The following is a 7,358-nucleotide window of genomic DNA, read 5'->3' on the forward strand; positions in this document are numbered from 1 at the left end:
TTAGACTTTGTACTATTTTTTTCATTTTATTTTATTTTATTTTATTTTTTAATATTCATATTTTGAACAATTGGTTCCAATGCTGCAAATCGTATTTTTATGTGTAAGGTATAAATTTGAATGACAGTAAAGCATGTCTATGTCTAGTGACGAAATAGAAGACAACAAAACAATGTCTTAACGATCATATGTTAACTGTAATTATGGTTTGTGTGTAGGAGGATTAATTTGTCAGTTGATTCTGTAAACTTATTTAACCTCCTAGTACCTTGCATCCACATAGGTGGACATCACATTTTGGGTTGTATAGACCAAAATCCTAAATTTTGCTCTACAAGGGCCTGATATTGACTTATACTGCCACTGTTCTATCAAAATGTAAAACATCCTCATATGTGGATCTCATTTTTCTCAGAAACAAAAATCAGGTAGATAAAAAAAAAAAAAAAATCAGGTAATTCTTTGTTTTTGCTATTTGGGCTGATTTGTCCCAATCAGCTCAAATAGCAAAGAGAGGATTTAATTTTCTTTTAGCCTTAAATTAAACAAACAACATATGAAGCAAAAGAAAAGCAAAGACAAAACAAACAAATAAACAAATAAACAAAACAAATAAACAAGCTCCACCACAGTATAGTCACTTTCATATAAATAAGGACTGAGTGGTAACGTTTGCAGATTTACAAATTCTGAGACAAACAAATCAAAACACTATTACGAACAACATTACCGCCCTGGGTTAACCCTGTTTTCATCATTCTTATATTTGTTAAAAATTTGTTTTTTATATTTAATTTTAGACTGGTCTATATTGTTACTTTCTTTAATTTCTTCTGTTAGACTGTTCCATAATTTGTTTGCTGTTTTAAACGTCACCAAGTCTTGGAATTTAATAGCTTGCATTTTGAAAAATAGTCCATTTGTATGATCCCTGTACCTGCATTATTTATTAATCTGATGGCCCTTTTCGTTGTTGTTTGTGTATTACTTTTGTATGTGTTTCCCCAGACCTCTACACAGTAGCTCATATACGGCAGTAGTAAAGCACAGTATAATATATGCAGTGCTTTCTGATCCAATATTTGCTTTGGTTTCCCCAGGACAGCAATACCCCCGTGCCAATTTCCCTCGAACATAAGTAATATGTGGTTTCCAACAGATCACACCAAGAAATTTTATTTCATTTACCCTTTCTAAATATACATTGTCAACACATATTTCTACTTTGATATTTTTCTTTTGGTTTCCAAACAACATAAATTTGGTTTCATCTAGATTCATCTAGATCATTTATTTATATCAAACCACTTCTTTAATATATTTTATAATTCCTGTGTGATCATCTCCAAAACCTGTGGCAATTCCACACCTGAACAAAATATATTTGTGTCATCTGCAAATATTACAAACTTTAAAATCTGCGAGACTCTGCAAATATCATTTATGTACATAATAAACATTTTTGGACCCAATACTGAACCTTGAGGTACTCCACAAGCAATATGCATCAAATTAAATTTATATTCATTTATTTGTACATATTGTACATATTGTATTCCCTAAATAGCTTTTTAACCAGTCCAAAACCACTTCCCTAAACCCGTACCTTTCCATTTTTTTAAATAGAATTTCATGATTAACAGTATCAAACGCCTTCTTTAGATCTAAGAAAACTCCGAGTGCGTACCTCTTATTATCTATACATTCTGTTATCCCTTCCATTAAGTCTATCAATGCCAAAGTTGTTGATCTGTTGTTTCTGAACCCATACTGACTATTTGTCAGCAATTCATGTTTTTCCACAAAGCTGTCAAATCTTTGTATGAAAAGTTTTTCCAGTATCTTAGAGAACTGGGAGAGTATTGACACTGGTCTATAATTTGTAAAATTATACTTTTCACCTGTTTTGTAAATTGGAATAACTTTAGCAACTTTCATTTTTTGTGGAAAAAACCCTTTTTGAAAAGACAAGTTGGATATATATTTCAATGGTTCTACTATACCCTCAATAACTCTTTTAACTCTTACCATATCAATATCATTCCAATCTGTACTGCTTTTGTTTTTAAGTCCTCTAACAATGTCATAAATCTCTTTCTCTTCCACTGCTCTTAAAAACATTGAGCTTCTATTCCTTTCAGTATCAATATTAAAGTCCCCACAAATAAACATTCCTTTCTGATTGAGATTTGTAAATAGGTTCTCCATACTATCCTTAAATACCTCGATCTTTGTTCCTGGTGTTCTGTATATACAACTGACAATTAGATTTTTCCTTTTTTCCATATTTATTCCTACTGTTAAACATTCCATCAATAACAGTCGTCATTCTTCCCACTCTTTTGTGCTTTAGGTTTTTATCAATGTAAAGTGCCACCCACCTCCTTTTTTGTTGCTCCTATCTAAATGAAGGAATTCATATCCATTTATTTCAAAGTCTTCTTCTTTTTCAGGAGTTATCCAGGTGTCCTATATGGCTATTATGGTCTTGAATGGCTCTTTAAACTGTGTTACTTTAAACTGTGTTTATGGATTGAAAGTTTGCATATAGGCTTCTACTATTAAAGTGAACAATTGTTATACCATTTTCTACCTTTATTTTCTTTTTAAATTGGTCATTTGTATAATAATTGCATTCATGTATCTTATTTTTAAAGAAATTACAATCAGGATCTATATTGCTGTCATACACCAATGTCCTATTGTCAATATCTAAATGAGTTGTTACTTGAAAAGTGTCAGGCATCCGAGTTGGTTGTGCAACTTTGACAAGTACCATCATATTTAGCACTGCTTTGTGTTCTGATTTATCAGTTATATTTTTCTAGTTCCGTCATCTTTCTAATGACTAGAACTTTTGGCTGTTCTGGTGTTCCATTTAATTTCATGAATATTTTACAATCTGATGTCCAAGTTGACTGTATTTTCTTCTGTTTTCTTAATATTCTTGCTTGTCTTGCAATGTCTGCATTTTTCTTGATTGGGTGTTCGTTTAAATAAACATTTGTTCCTTTCAGCTTTCTTCCTTGCTTGAGCAGTTTGTTTGTTTTTTTGTTTTCTATTAACAAAACGTATGATAATGGCAGGTATTTGATTTTTGTTTTTCCTTGGAAGAAGATGGCATCCCTCAATATCTTTACTGTCCATTTCAATTCCCTTGCTTTTGAAAAAGGCCATTACCTGCTCTTCCAAGGAGCATAGCTCTTGCTCGGGGGGCTCCCCTCTCTCTGATGCTGCTACCCATGCATATGTCTGATGCCTAGTTTCCAGTCTAGTCAGTATCACATCATTTACTCTTGAATATTGTTACAGATCTGACACCCTTCCCTCCAGCATAGCAGTGTCTTTTTCCTAGCTAGGAATCTAGATCTGCCTTCTTAGTTCTTTAATGTCCTCCATTAAATTAAGTATCAGTTTTTGTTGTTTTGAAATAGTTGTAATAATTTATGTCCTCCAGTTCCTCCTCGTTGACGTTGCTCCTCTTAGGTGGCATCTTGTCGGTGTTAAGGCCCGTTAGTTGCGAAGCTCCAGTAGTGGTTTTTGATATGGGCGACACGAGCGGTTGCCCGGGGCGGCATCGTGGTGGGGGGCGGCATCACGGGCATCGGCAAAAAATAAAAAATTGCTCGTACTCATGCTGCCCGACATCAGCCAGCGCATATTGGGAATGGCATAGGCACCGATCGGTTTTCTATCGCCCATTTGCTGGGAGTAAGGGTGCCCTCCGTTTGCGAGGTGCGCCTGCTGCTTGCGGCACAGTGAGGAGAGGGCGGGCCGGCGGGGGATTCTCTGGCTGGCTGGAGCAGCATCTAATAGCCAACTCGCAATAAAACAAAATAAAAACAAAACAACAAACACGAAAACACCAGACATCATGATAGAGACTTATAATTTGCACCGATGTTTTTTCGAAATTCTATATGCGAAAAGTGAGCGCGAGAGCCCTCGGTGCGCCTCCTTGCTGCTGAAGTCAAAGTAAACTTTATTGTCATCTCCACTACATACAGTACAGTATATAGAGAGACGAGACGACGAGGCTCCAGTTACAGCAGTGCAAGTAAACAAACAATAAATATAAGAAGAGTAAGAAAATAAATCTACACTTTAGGACTCGGGGTAAAGGGATCAATAACAATTTAAAATTTATAATTTACAGTTTGATGATTTAAAGTCTCACACACAAGGGGGGCTGTTTCCAACTAGAGTACATAGTTCATAATGATGTAAATCCAAGCCCATTATGCATTCATGATTTGAATCCTGGGTTGTGTGAAATCCCAGAAATAAACCCTAGACAAAGTGAATCTGTGAACTAAGGTGTAGGTCTATTAGGTTATGTTGTGGTGATCCTTGGGTTGGGGGATTTGTGTTCATACTGGAGTGCAAAATTAAAACCAATGTAAGATGGACAAGAAAAGTTCAAAGCCATCAGGTGCTCAGTTTAGAAAAAATAGAAAAGAAGAGGAGGAGAAACGAGCAAAAGATGCAGGTAAGCAGATGTGTGATTGGATAATGGCAGGTCATCCTGAAACAATCAGAATCAGAAAACTTTATTAATCCCTAAGGAAATTATGTGGGTTACAGTTGCTCCAAAAAGAAATGGTAAAAATAGTAACAGTAACAGACTAAACTCCAAACAATACATTATGTTACAGATTTTAATATTAATTAGTCATTGTGGGCAACCGTGGCTCAGGGGGTTGGGAAGCGCATCTGTAACCGGAAGGTCGCCGGTTCGATCCCCGGGCTCTCTGTCCTGGTCGTTGTGTCCTTGGGCAAGACACTTTACCCTACCGCCTACTGGTGTTGGCCAGAGGGGCTGATGGCGCGATATGGCAGCCTCGCTTCTGTCAGTCTACCCCAGGGCAGCTGTGGCTACAACCGTAGCTGCCTCCACCAGTGTGTGAATGAATAGTGGCATTGTAAAGCGCTTTGGGTGCCTTGAAAAGCGCTATATAAATCCAATCCATTATTATTATTATTGTTGATTTGTCCTGTTCTCATTGTGTGACGAATAATGATGGCTGTTTGGTAGCTCTTTGCATACAATGCATACTCTCTCTCTCTTCATATGTGTGTGTGTGTGTGTTTGTCTGGCGAAATTCAGTATGGTTCCGACAACAGCTTTATGGTAATGTATAATCCTTAATATGTTTTGTGTGTGTGTGTGTGTGGGGGGGGGGGCGCCAGAGGGAGTGTTCGTCCGGGGCGCCAAACAGGCTAGGACCGCCATTGCGAAGCACCCTTGTGGCTTGTCCTGGTAGTTTGCCTCACTGGCTGTCGGTGGAGCGTGGCTCGGCCTGCCTCTGAGCTTTGTTTGTTGGTGGTTGAGCTTGGGAGGGCCAGGCGATTATCCTCACTGGCTGGTGCTGGTGGCTGACGTGTTCTGACAGCTAGCTTCGCCTGTTGATGGTGGAGCCCGGCCTGGCCTGGCAGCTAACTAATAAACTGTGCGGGCCATTCAGTGTCGTACTTTCCCTTGAGTGTATCATTACACTGCAGCTCCATCTGAATCTGCACAGGTGCACTTCAGCAAAGTCCGCTGACTTGGTTCAACATTACTTGGCAACAGGGAAAGTGAGGCAGGTTGCACTGGTGCATTTGTGACAGCTTCACTTGAAATGCCTTCACCGCATCATACATGCCATGTCCACGAACAGACAGATTTCCTTGCTGAGCTCAAAAACTATTGAGAACTTTTCCCCAACTCAGCCAACGGAACTCTGTATGATATGGAATGTCGGCAAACTCTGAATATATTTCCCACATAAGCTCAGATAAAATTTACGGTTTGCATTGCGGTGATCATTACATGCTCCATTTTTAGGACTTCACCACACAGCGTTTCCTGGTGTATGATGCAGTGATATGCTGTTAACTCACCGGTACAGTTTTCCTCCTGCATATTTACTCGCATCCTGCTGACTAGTCCGCTTTTTTCACCACACAACACCAGCGCTCCATCTGTTGTAAGTCCAACAAGTTTGTCCCAGGGCAGTTTCATGTCGGTTACCCTTTGACATACGTTTTAAAAAATGTCTTTTCCTGTCGTTGTCCCGTGCATCGATTTAATGTTCAATATTTCCTCTCCACGGATGAAGATGGCCAGATGTCCATCATGTCTGCACTTTCATCCACAGCAAGAGAGTATGCAATAAAGTTTTTGCTTCTTTCACACAACTGTGTTCTTAAATCAGTGGCCATCTCACAAACCCGATCAGCAATCGTATTTCTGCTCAGGCTCACAATTGCCAAAATCTGCGTTTTGTCTGGACACAAGACGTCGCACACCTTCATCATGCAGCTCTTCAGAGTGGTACCGGGCAGATTTTGGCTATCTCCTCTGCTACAATAAAACTTGCGTTCACAACTGCTTCACTTTGGGATTTTGCTCTGGTGAAAAAAGTCTGCTGAAATGTCACATTCTTCTTTAGCTCCTCCCCTTTGTGAGTGTGGACGCTTCATCTCTTTGCTCTTGAATGCTTTGCTTCTTATATTGATTTTTATTGATTTTTATGCTGATTTTTTCCCTTTTTTCCGTGTGAGCTTACCTGCGATAACTTCTGGACACTTGTAGATCATTAGGACTAGAGTGTTCTTAACAGAAAAAGCAACATTTTATGGTTACCTTGTCCTCAGCGCTCCGTGTGTCTGTGGCCTAGACACAGCTGAAGCCTGATTACAGCGTCTGGGCACCGAGCAGCCTCAATAGCCTGGAAAGGTGCTAACCGCTAGGCTAACTAGCAACAAGATGCCTTCCCTCTCCACAGATGACTACCACAGCCTCCTGCAGAAGATTGCAGTACTGGAGACAAAAATTCATCGCTTAGAAGTAAACGTGGAGGTAAATGGACTGTGTGGAAATGAAACAACCTTGCCTTTGATTCAAAACAATGGCGATGAGCAAGCTAGTACACAGCTAAGGAGCACAGATAACATGACCAAGAAAGTAGACTCTGTGCATTATTATAAATCCTCAAGTGATAATCCCCCCTTAGACTGTCTTGGTGCAAAACCAAGACATAAATCATGTCTCCTGGAAGGGGGAGGACGTATCACAGGCAGGGCACAGCGAGCTGAAATCTCTGAAACCGACTGGCCTTCACTTCCTACGAGACAGAGAAGCTCTTCTACCCCTATATACGGGAGGAAACAGGACTGGACAACCGTGAATAGGAAGGTTAACAACAAACCTCCAAAACAACTGAATGTGAAACTGCAGAACAGATTTGCTCCACTATCAAAGGACCCTGGATCTATATCGGACAACCATCCATCTAAAAGCAGCGAAATAAGGTCTGAAAATCTGTTGAAAAGTGAAAGGCCACAGGGAAAGCTAAAGGCTAGGCCTGAAACTC

The sequence above is a fragment of the Mchenga conophoros genome, linkage group LG14 (assembly GCF_057382185.1).
Source record: "Mchenga conophoros isolate Kocher_MC1m ecotype Shallow Benthic linkage group LG14, M_conophoros_male_GT1.1, whole genome shotgun sequence".
Lineage (NCBI taxonomy): Eukaryota > Metazoa > Chordata > Actinopteri > Cichliformes > Cichlidae > Mchenga > Mchenga conophoros.